The following is a 12,730-nucleotide window of genomic DNA, read 5'->3' as shown; positions in this document are numbered from 1 at the left end:
CTCCTCCTCTTCCTCGTAATGTACGCCACTGCCCCAACCAAGGAGGTTATATTTTAATATAACCTCCTTGGCCCCAACAGATAGCGCGCGACGGCAGCGCCTCCCGCTCGTCTCATTCGGGCGCAGTGGGGCCGTGGGGGGACGCAGGAATCACGCGGTGAGCGGCAAACAACGCAGCGCACATCCAAGGCGCGTTCACCACGAAGCTTGCGGTTTACTCCTCGTTCGTTCGGCGCAGAAGTTATTCTGGCGTTCGTAGCATCAGGTTTTTCGAAACGATGTGCCGACTAACTCCGACTGCAACTTGAGTCCCGCGCGTTTCGGCAAGGCGCCTGGCAGAGGACTCCCAAGGATCTATGAATGTAGAGAATGGCCTTCTGCATATATGGGAATTAACCCATTACGCTATCGCGTAACACCCACAAGGCGGAGCTTAAGTGTCCCCTCCAATTTTTTCTCCGCCAACTGTACAGAGAAGAGAGGGGAAGGTGATTGCAGACGGACGCTGAACTAGGAAAAGCAGGACGCTTCTTTTCAACTACTCTAGTTATGAATATGGGAGGGAAAAGGAGGGTAAGCTGTCCTCCTGCGCACTCCCTTTAAGGGAGTGCGCTAAAGGACAGACTCCTTTCTGTTCAGAGAGCGCGCTTACTGATGGAACCTTACATGCATGTTGGCAGAGGAAGTTGCGCAACAGATACGAAAGGGCTACAATGCGCAACAATAAAGAAAAAACGATGCCAATATATTTAACGATGCAGATCTATTTTACAGGTCCTAAATAGCATTGATACGGTTCAGGTGTCTACGCTTAGAGATATACTTTTTTTTTTTTCAGAAAGTCTAGAACCAAATAGCGCAGTATATAGCTTATTGAAACATGAGGTGAGTTCCTAACGAATCCCAAAAGACAGGGACATCGATCATGGAGACCAGCAGCGTTTCTGAGCGTGTACGGGTGAAACGGCCGCGTTCCGAACGATCCGAGACGAGATCACTGGCCCGAACGACAAAAACAGCGCGCAGCGCAGGCCATTTGCACGCCCCGAGCAACGCGCGTGGGCTGGGGTTCTCTGTGTTCGGCAACGAGAGCAGCATTGTTTGGGTGCAAGCCAAGCAGGGACGTCTTGCTGTTGTGCATGCAAATGCGGCGGAACGCTGTACGCGTACGTCTTGAGGTCGTTTCCAGGCAACAACGTCTCACGCAGGCCACGTGCATCCGCGGTTTGCTCTAAACGAAATTCGCCGACCGGGAAAACGCAGTGCCGCAGGCGCTGGTGTGTAGGGACGTTCGTCCCGCTTCGAGCGGGATAACCGTAAAAACGGCGAAGGATGCTCCCTAGGGTTTGCGCTGCTACGCTTGAGAGCTGGTATGCTTGAGTTCTGCACACCGAATTCAGTTGTGAGTGTCAGCCTTGGGAGCGGAAACAAGAAAGTCCAGTCCCTGGGGCATTTAAAGGGCGCGCCGTCTCGGTAGAATTGTTCACTTCGTATGCAGTACGCGGCTGAGTGATTGGGAAGCTTTGGCTAGGCAAGGAGTCAAGAAAAGACATTGTTTAGGACCAGCTGTCTTGCTACGAGGAGAGAAAGTTCACTCAAAGCGTTGGTGCGGTTTCAGAGAAACCTGTGATTATTTTGGTGGTTTGTTCCATGCTCGGGTTCCAGCTTAAACGTGACCAAACGGGCTATAGTCGTTGACGCCTTTTGCGCCTTATGCGAGGAACTTCTCGGCGGATCTTATGGGTGGAAAAATAAAGTATGGAAATCACACATCCGGGGACAGCAGAGGAAAGCAGGTTGGAGCACGCGTTAAGCGTAAGTGCCGATAGCCAGACAAAAATACATTTTGAAGGTCGTTCACACGCTCCTAGCTCTTCTAACTTGCTACCCGGTCACGCACAGGTCGGGTGCAGAAAGGTCATCGCTCAGTGCTGGAGGACTGGCGAAACTCTTGCTTAGCATGAGCTTAGATAGACTATGGCACGTGCGTAGAAAGTTTTTCATAAACACCAAGTGAGCGATATATGGTGCATTAACCCCCGGAGTTGCTGAATGGCAGTCATCTTCAGCCGCCGCACTTCCATGGGGGTATAAACAGCTTTACGCCTTCAATTCGAGGGAGAGTAAATTCAAAGAAAGAAGTGATCTTGCACTAAAATTTTTCGTAAGGTGGACGAAGCCCAGGTAGCCAGAATAATTCGCAGCCCTCCGTAAACTAATGTCTTGTTAAACTAAGGTGTAGCTTTCGTACGAGAAAATAACAATGTAATCAGTGCGCTGTAAGCCCTACCTCTAAACCTTCTTCGTTCGAAAAAAAACGCAATGCAGACGTGACTGTCCGAAGCCTCACTTCTGAAGACCTATCATACACCTACGGCAGTGAACCACACGCTGGCGTTACTAAAAATTAATAAGTGCAGTGAGGCAAAACAGCCTTCCAGAAAGGTTGTGCTGCGATGTCTCTCAGGGCCTATAAATCTGCGATGTACACATACCTTACTGCATTCCTCGAGTATTTGTTCTTGCTCTTAAATGTATTGACCGCAAGCGCCTTTATGATTTTGAGTGATAAATTCTAATTTTCATCTTACTGGAACAACTGCCCAATTATTCAACCTCTTCAGTTGTCCTAAGCAGCCTCCAATTATACTCGCCTCACAGTTTGCAGTCTCTTCCGTCGTTGATTTCAGATATAGGTATGTTAACTATGCTAAACAATATAGCAGTTTGGCACGTTAGAGAGCTGTCTGGCGGGTGAGGTAGCGTTATTATTTTCAGATTAAGCCATGTGTGTGCGTCACAATTTAGTCTTCTTTGTGTGTGTCGCTTGACTTCAAATGATCTTTTAACTGACAAAAAGGCAACATTTACTTCTCAATTAGCCAACCACTGAAAGGTCGCTTGTGTAAAACGATACGAACAGAAAGGAAGGTTAGACTTGATTCTTGCTTCCGCCTTGAGCAGCGACGCATCTAAAATTTTGACCAATCTTGCAGTAGTGAACATTTAGAGCTGCAAACGGTGTTTTTACTTTCGCAATTTACGTGGATGAGTAACTAATATTTTCGACGTCCTCCTTGTCTCTCTATTTATGCTGTTTAATGAGCATCAGTTTCTACTGCAATTAATAAATTTCTAGAGTTCTCACCTTTTTTTATTCAACAGTGAACTTACATATGATGTAAAGCTGGTGGGCCTTGCGGATGATCAGGTAAGCGCAGCAATCTAGCGATTTCCTCGGCATACGCCTCCTTGGAATGCTCTTAATCGAGACCTGCGTAGATTATTGTAGTTATCTGAGAGGCAGAGAGTTTATTTTCTTTGTAGTTTACAGGCATAATGGTTAAGAACGTTCATGAAGAGATCCTTTAGTGAACGCTCTTCCTACTATAAACCTACTTGCTACAACACTCCAACTATTATAATGCCACTATAACCTCACAGTAGTCTCACTTCGATTTCCTTAGGCTTTCTTTTGTTTGAATGACTGTCGGTATTGGATAAAACACTATAGCGTTTCTTAACTTTTCGAGTTCAACGCTCATGGTTTAGGTTTTTGCTCAATCGCCCAAGAGTACAATAAATAGTACACTTTTGCAAAGCCATGTTATATTGGGCAGAGAAAGCCGAGACCAAGAACAGGGGAAAAATTGGCTACTTCTAGACGGTGAATCAGGAAAGGGCAGTGCATTAATAAAGACGCTTTCATGTAGAATCTTTTCACTTACGAGTACAGACTCACGAGTAATAAAAGAACTCAATTTTTAATACACTTCAGCAACATCTCTACGTAAATATCGCATGGTTTCACCTCTGATAGTGTATGTTATTTCTCTTACACATGCCAGCCTGGAGAAAACAAGCAAGTATTGTTTTGCAACATATGCTATTAGATTTAGTATTTTTTTTAACATAACGAGCGTTCCTTGAGCGATGCTTAAACAGCATGCGGCTAGTAAAGATTAGTACTAGCCTGCCAAAGCCCCAAGTCTCGGAGCTCGCACTTTCATTTTTTTTTCTCTTCGTTTAGTTTCTGTGACAAATATATTTTTTGGTAGACTGCACTTTATTGAGAATAGATGGTATATGCGAATTTCATCTACGGTCTGCCATATCCCAGTTTTCAGCGCGGCCTAAGCCGCATGGAGGATGGTAAGCTTAGGAGAGGCTCTCGCTATCCGAGCTGCATGACAAAAAAAGGTTGACACCATCTGGAGGACGTTGAAATAACGAGCGTTAGCTGTTTCGTTTACTAGAATTTATATGAATGAGATTAAAGGGAGGTACACCAATGGAAATACGAATTTGTACGTTTATTTCCCCATAGGATAAACACACTCACAAACATTTCACTTGTACCTTTTGCAACCAACTATCGCCCAAATCACTGCTTAACATCTTCGCTGGCACCTTCAACAAATTCTTCACTTGATTGGTTAGACGAACTGTCGTCTTCCATAACACTTTAGTCGTCATCCATGGATTCACATAGTCCCACCTCTACCCACCATATTGGACCGTGACGTCATCATTGGCACGCGGCAGGTGGTTGTTTATACAATGCTGTTGTAGATGGCGCTACAAGTCTCAATGCGAGATGTGCTGTTTTCTAGTTGCTGCCACAGATGGCGCTGTGATCTCAGGGTGGTAGCAGACCCCACGAAATCTCGAAACGTGATGAGTAAGAGCTAACGCTCTTAAAAAATCTGCCGGAAGTCACGGAAGTCAATGGGAGTCCTTGGCCGATGGCGCAGCCAATAGTAACGTTGAGCGCAGTGGAGTCACCTGCATCATTGTGTGCTGCGTGTACGCAAGAGCGCTGAGTCAGCGGCCAACTAGTGATGGGCTTAAAAAAATGTGGTCACGGCTTCTCCTAAATTCTATCCTTCCTCCACGCTATGTCGCAAGTGACGTTTCCTTTACAATATCGATATCACATGGATTTGGGTGCACACTGAGAAGAGTGGCGCCGTGCAACCACTAAATTATATCACCTTCATAAAATTCTCGTCAGCCTACGGACTGTTCAACACCTACTGTGCACATGCTGCTGAACATCATTTTCTTACTAATGTCTAGAAGTTTTATACGAAGGCAGCAGTTGGTTACAATAGTCAACGCACAACCACCTTTACACGACTAGTAAAACGTCCCAAGTGCACAGATAATTTTGGGGAACTTAAACTCAAAGTATACAACACATACCTGGCATTTAAGCGATTTAACCGATAACATATACAGAAAGAAAGCATATCGCTCATGTTATGTTACCTTACAAACGCAAGGCAAATGCGACTGAAATATTTTTAAGCGTTCATCCCATAAACCCTGGCCTATCAGTCCTCCTTCAGTGCTACAAAAATAAGTGAGTGTAACCAAAGTAACACAAAAGCATTACTCTACATTTGACACTTCTGTTCATTAATTATGTTTTACTTGAGGTGTCGTGCGACTTCGCCGCATACAATACATATATTTTACTTAGTATTCCCTCATACCTTCAACAGCTGCTGAACAAGTGCTAGTAAATTTAAGTAAGTGAACAGCATCATCGCCTCTATTGGAGAGAGAGAGAGAAACACGGAAGGCTTTGATGCCTGGAAAGGCGAAGGGGTCAACAGGAGGAGCGTATCTCTGGCGTGCTACTCCAAATTACTTTTCTCCTCGCTTCCTCTGGAGCAGAAGTAGGAGCTCAATATGAAAAAAACGAACTCTATTACAGGACATTAGTTTCGCCGGCATTTTGTTAACCATTCATTGCCCAGATTATGTAGGAACCAAAGAAAATTCCTTACTTTCATGTCGTGCTAGCTAATGCACTCGTATTCAAAAGCCAATGTCAAAATTCTGTTATCGCCGCTAAAATTTGAGAGATCGGCGTGTAACCAGTTATCAACAATTAGCAGTTGGTGCATTTTTTTACAGTTTGTCCGAGTTTCGTGAAAGACGTAGTCGAAGGCATCGAATTAATTCAGAAGCTAAAGTACAGTAAACTGTTTTTCATCCAAACAAATATATTCGTAATTTTTCCGCGACAGCCGTGATAACACGAGAGACGAGGTATCGTTAGACGCTGGCTGGTAGTCGCACTTATGCGTTCCCTTTTCTTCACACAGCTTGCGCAGAAGGACGCCAAACATTTTGATAGGAAAGCGCTGGCTAATCAGAAAATGCTAACGTCAAACTTAGCATGCAAGCTCCATGTAGTAATGAAAAAATGGCGTGGAAATAGACCGTCGCGAATTCCCGACACTGGGCGGGAAGGGGTTAAAAAAAATTGCATATATAACTTCAGCTATTTGTTTTGTTTTTTTTATTTGGTACCCAATCTAGGCGATGCATCCACCATTCTTTGAATATTTTCCTGTATCCTGACTTGTACTCTTAGAGATATTAGTTTGGGCTTAAAAAAGAAATAAGAAAAAATTGCTTACAGACGGCTGTTTGGCAATGACGTTGTGAAAGATATAGCACGCGCATGCTGTTGCAGGTCGTCGTTCACGGCAATAGTCCGCTTCGCAGCAAACTCACAGACTGTTTACTACTACCACAGAAGACTTTCGGTAAGCTTTACTGACATGTCTGCTCGCACTGGCTGCTTCACAAAACTCCGCACCTGTGTTCATAAATTATATTCGTTTTGTACGACACAAACACAATGGTACTGACGCTGGTAAGGAAAACGTAGTGTAACTTCATTTAATTCTGTTTTTTTAGCACATTTTGTTGACTTAAGCATTTTTTCTCGGTATGTTCACAGCACCCGATGTTGGATGCCTGGCGTACCGCTTTCGCAATTACTGCCGGAGTGTATAACACGCTTGGTGAATAGAGGGACACCATTTTAACTAGCTTTAAGCAATGCTTCGTCAACTTTTCTTCAGAACTTTTTTTCACGCTCCACATTTTCTTCTCAAATTGTATCAGTTCTCTTCTGCTTTGTCTCGAGTTACTGCGGTTTGTGGTAAATTAAAAATAAAACAACCAGGTACGAATTGCGACGGTGCCAAATAGCAAGAGTATGTACACGTATATAGAGTTTGCCTGGAGGAGCGAACAATCGCGTACAGTTGCAGCGATAAACACAGCACGCTTCAAATTAATAATACTAAGCTGGCCGCGTGTAAGCCTAGAGACGTAATGCAAAGAGAAGATACAGGAATTTCGAGACTGCTTTCGCGGGGAGGGTTTTAAAATCTGTAATGCAAGAATGTCTGCATGAAATCCCACAATTCTAGCATGGCAGACACGCACAAGCGTAGACGTGTAGCGGTTTACCGGACTCCGGCTGCGCACGCGCAGTGGGTGCGTCTGGCAGCGCCCCCTAGTGCAGCGCGTGCGCAGCCGGCGTCCGGTAAGCTGGTATACGTCTACGCTAGTACGTCTCCGCTATGCTAAAAGTCGCTTAAGTTCCGGCTCGAACGCACTGTGAACCTGTGTCACCCACATACCACTTCACATGGAATACAGCCCCTTTTTCTTGTCAACCTAATCTTCATATACAGAACAGAGTGCCTTGGCGTCACCTCGTAAATGCCTGTCTTACGCTGTCATCCCACTTTGCAGGGGCAGGAGGCCCTTGCCTACGTGGGCGGCTACATCGGCATGTGGCTGGGCGTGTCCCTCTATTCCGTCTATGTGGGTCTCGAGACGTCGCTGGGAGAGTTCCTGCGCAGCCGCTGGCACGTCTTCACGCAGCCGCAACATGCATGGACACCGTAGACTGAGAGGAGCACGGCTCAAGAGTCAAGTCAAGCAACGCACTACGACTGCTCAGTTATCAGTCTACATACTCGGTGTTTACTGATAATAGACGATGTAGATCTGACTGATTCATATGTGTCTGCGCAATGCTTACCGAAAGTAGTGTTATAACACGCTTATTATAACTCACATGTAGTGCTTGACAGAAATGACGGTAAACTTTGACTCACATTATTTTTATGCGCGTTATTACAATTCAGAGCCGTAAGAAGGACGGTGGCAATGGGTACCAACATTTTAAAAATATACACGCTATTGATATCACACATCTATTTAATTCCGGCTCAATGAAAAGGACTCGAAACAGGCAAGCATAAGACGACGGTCGATTGTCATCAGCTCCCTCCTTACAGAAGGCAAACAGAACATATATTAAGAGGGTTTCAAATTGGACTAGTTGTTAATAACATGGTAGTTAACATGGTCAAAGTACGAAGCCTCAAATTATTTTTTAACGTCCAAGAGATGACAACTCTTCCCCAGATGTCGGGGGGCTGTGGCTCTTATTTTTTGTTGTAGCTTTCATTGTTTAATAAATATTCCCACAAAGATATGCAACGCACACAAATGTTTTTAGAGAATTCCGCCGGTAAGGTTAATGGCTGCGCGAATATTTCCGCTTGTAGCTCTCATGCATGTATCCTCGCAATAAAAAAAACCCTAGTACGCTACAGTGCAATTGTGTAATACTTTCTTGCGCCTTTCAGCACTGCTATTGTAATGAACGAAAAGTCTAAAGACAGGCTCATTCATACTGAACCACCTAAGCTGCGATGACGAGCTGGAGGGCTTAATCGGAAACAAGCATACATCACCTTTCTCAGTCGTAAAAACAAAAATGGCGGCTACGCTAAGCTTGTAATGGCACGTTTCATGGAAAAGCCCTGTGCCTAAAATAGATCTTTAAACGTGAAATTTTATTCTTTGAATTCACACACGGCATTAAGCGTTCGCAACAAATTCAGTGCCAGACTGAGTGGGCGTGCCTGCTTAAGCTGTAAACATATTCCCACAATGGGATCCTAAAAACCGGCACTTGCAAATCTTTTTTTACGATTAACACGCGCTTTTCGAGTTGCTATAAGAAGCTTAGCACTCGTTTGTCGTTCTTCGCGAACAAAACAGGAAATTCCGCAGCGAACAGTAATTCACGTTTTCGTTTTTGACCTCTGAGAAAGGTGCGCTACGAGGGCAACTGTATATCTATCTTGCGCTCTGTTTCGCAATACAGCGCAAGACACTTACACCTAACTTATCACGCACTGAAGACATTGTTCGGCCGATTGTGTCCGTAGGGCGAATTGTAAATTTTATAGCGCTTATGCAAACACGACGCATGCCTAGGCAGTTCACAGGGAACGTTATCCTCTGCAGGAAGACTCAAAGCATGTAGCAACTGCCCGAATTTGTTTTCAGACCATTTGTTTCAAGGCGCGCCGAGCCTTTCCCTCTAGCGAAACTGCGCAAAGGGGCCGCCTCTGCCGTACGCAGTACGTTCGGAGAAGGGGTTAGAGTATCCGGAGTTTCAAAAGGCAGCGGTGAACGCAAACGACCGAGACGCCATTGCGTTCAACGAACGTCGGGCCTGTGCCTGCTTTGTTCTCGTCACGCTACGCTCTCGTTCCCGCACGCGCCATTTGTCGGCTATATTTGGCTGATGGCCGTACGAAAGCCCAGTCTGATTACGAGCTCTATGAGCTCAACGGTAGAAGGCTTTCATTTTCTGTCGTCAAAACTGCGCGAGTTTCGAGTGAAACTCGAAAATGAAATGGGCAGCTCGGATGCGAGCCTTACAGTCAGCGTGAGTAATCGCGCGCGCGTACGACGTGGCGGCAGAGCCTGAGAACTGTCCTTTGTACCCGGCTCGGTTCTAGGCTAATACCGGACTGACTCGCTTCATCTGGCGCCGCGACTGCGGGAATAGTTTTCGCGCGGTTACAGTCGCGTGCAGACGCGATTTCTTTTGCGTAGTGTTCAGCCACGCCTTTCGTGTTATTGGTTATTTTCACGCCCTCTCGTTAGAGCTTGTTGCGAAATCCTGCTGTCGATTTATATTTAGTACCGTCCCCGACATCATTTCCTCTTAGATTTTTTTTTTGTATTCGTAACATTGACGAACTAATTCATAGGCTACTCCTACAACAATTTTCCGAGGCCTCTTTCGAGCTTCTGACTACTGGAAGGCGCTCAGAAATTTTCCAAGCCGATAAAAAAATATATACTAGTTGGCTGTAAGACTTCCTGAAAAGGAAAGATAAAAAATAGCACCTGGAAGAGAAGAATACATGATAAACTGCAAGGTGAGCACGGAGATAGAAGGCAAGAGGAGTGTTTAATGAGAAACTACACGAAAAATTTACACATTCGTCCCTGTGAATCTGAGACAAAGGGTAATATTATTTTTAAAAAAAGCTAGAAAAAAAGACATATATTCACCTCATAAATACGTACCCGGAAGTAAGATTCAACTGGCAAGGTTCCCTTACGCAGAAACTTCAACCGACTCGAAATAGCGAGGCAGAAGAACCAATCACAGAGAAGGTATTAATAACGTTACCTACTGTCAGCATATTCTTTAATAACAAGCGGAAAGAGGATGGCATATCTCATCATTCATGTGTCGACCACTGCAGCTGTTGAAGAAGAAGCCAATACCGTAACGTTATTAAAGATTTTTAACAATTCATACATATTTTCTAATTTCAAACATTCTACTATTTTACTTAGCTTTTTTTTCCCGCACATATACCTCCTTGGCATTCACCACCGCACCTTGGCCAATCCCCCCGCGTGGGTATGTGCCATTTTCATATGGAGAAGAAGAAGAACGTTCTGACCGTCTGCACTCGATCTGCCGTTCTCCCTGCCGGGTTTAATCATAGGTAAGCTTTACTTATTCTTGCATCTCATGACGCTGTTTTGTCCTGGGATTTATGATCAATCACGCTTGGATATACGAAACGCGTAAGCACAGCGTCTGCGTCAGCATGATGCCTAGACTGCTGCCTTAGAGATGAAAGGACCGAACAACGCAAACATTTCATTCTTGGCCGCTTTCAAATCGGCTTTGAAAAGTAAAATAAACTGCATGGTTAAGTACTAGATTCTATTGCGACAGTCAAACTCCACCCGGACTAAATTTTACTCGGAGAAGACGAATAGGTCGTGGGCCTTTTTACGCTCACTTCTAAGCCATAATGGCAAATTCTTAGCGCAAATTCTCGGCATTGGAAAAAGCAGAGGGCACTAAAAACCACAAGCCCTTCCCCGTGCGTTTCTGTTTGCACGACAGTTGATGGGTTTGACATTTGTTGTAGCAAAAGAAAAACAGGCAGGATCGCATTGGGCATGATTGACGGAAGAGGCGAAAACTGATTGCGTAGTCCTTGTTTTTGGTTAGTGCCTATCTTTTGTGCCACTTCCGACGACCTGCTAGGCATCGTAGTAACCAGCGATAAAACTGCGGTATCGATTATTCTCGCTACATTGCAACTAGCACTCAAGCGACCAGCAGAAGCTCTACACAGGCACAGCTGAGCTAAATACATGAGCCATCCTATCCTCGTTAATGCTTCATTGATTATGCCAGATGCGATCGGCAGGGCTCTTAAATCAATCGGCACACGCAATACGCTGTGTCATCTTCGCGGTTTGACTTGCGATCGCTGCTAGTGGCATTTTGCTGCCATTGGCTGCAGTTCAGTTAAGTCGCGATATCGTGCTGAAAATCGAGAAAACCATTTTTCTCGCTTATCAGAAAAGATAATTTGAAGACCAGCAAAAGAACCTCGCCTCAGCGTGTGCACATGGAAAAATTATGACTGTGTTCTCTCCCTATGCAGTCACTGTTTATAAACCACAGTGATCTTCAAAACCTTGCATTACTTACGACTGTCGACACTCTTCTCAGGCCTGCTAGAGCTTAAGAACCGAGCACGGTTGACAATTCCGTGACAAGCCACTCTTCATGGATGGAGAAAGGTCTAATTCTTCTGGTGCTTGAAATTTCTTGAGAGCACAAAAGAAAGATGAAACAAATACTGCCACATTTCCTTTTCCTCAAAAAAAAACTATTTACAATTTGCATGTGTTGGACGATGTCAGTGATGATGATGAAACTTTATTTGCAACAAGGGAGTTTTGGACACGTAGGTACTTGGGCCCCCGCACGGCCCCACTGCACTCAAACGTTCATGTCCCGGAGGCTCATGACGCTGGCAGCCCGGCATGCGGTGGTGGTGGTGAAAACATTTATTATAAGGGACAGGAGGATGTTTGGATCAGCCCTTAAGGGACTGATACTTACAAACACTAGGTGGAGGTCCCTAGTATGGGACCCCAGTGGCGGTGGCCGCCGCCCGGGCGCGCCCGACTAAGGCTTGTTGGGCCTGTAAGTCGTGGCAACCGAGCAGGGTCGCCTCCCAGTCCTCCCGGGTTGGGTTGGGGATGGGGGGAATAGCCGGGTTGGAGGGGCAGGCCCACACCATGTGATAGCTGTCAGAAGACACCGCACTACAGTGCGGGCAACTGCCATTAAAGTAAGGGTCAAAATGTGTAGTGCTGCCGGGCACAGAAATGTATTGGTGAGAAGGCGGAGAAGGAGCCGCTCATCCGCCTTCTTCAGGCCTTTACATAGGCGAGGGTAAAGGCGATGACTGTCTTGATAATAGGTTGTAATATCTTTGAAGGTGTAGATCGGATTAGGATCGGGTTCCTGATCGGGTGGGGAGGAGAAAACAGCCCGGTGAGAGAGCGCGCGGGCGGCTGCGTCTGCGGCCTCGTTTGCTGCCAACCCCTGATGAGCAGGGGCCCATATAAGGTAACGGTGTGCGGGGTCCGTATCCCGTATGCAATTTTGATAGATTCGAAAGGCTAGGAAGGGAGTGCAGCCTTGTTCGACGTTCCGGCAGGCCCCTCGCGAGTCGGTGATTATGTATTTTGAATCGGAATCTGAGGCCGCGAGAGC

Source organism: Amblyomma mixtum, chromosome 6 (assembly GCF_055824585.1).
Source record: "Amblyomma mixtum isolate Tamu chromosome 6, ASM5582458v1, whole genome shotgun sequence".
NCBI classification, from domain to species: Eukaryota; Metazoa; Arthropoda; class Arachnida; order Ixodida; family Ixodidae; genus Amblyomma; species Amblyomma mixtum.
Note: the sequence above shows the minus strand (reverse complement) of the source record.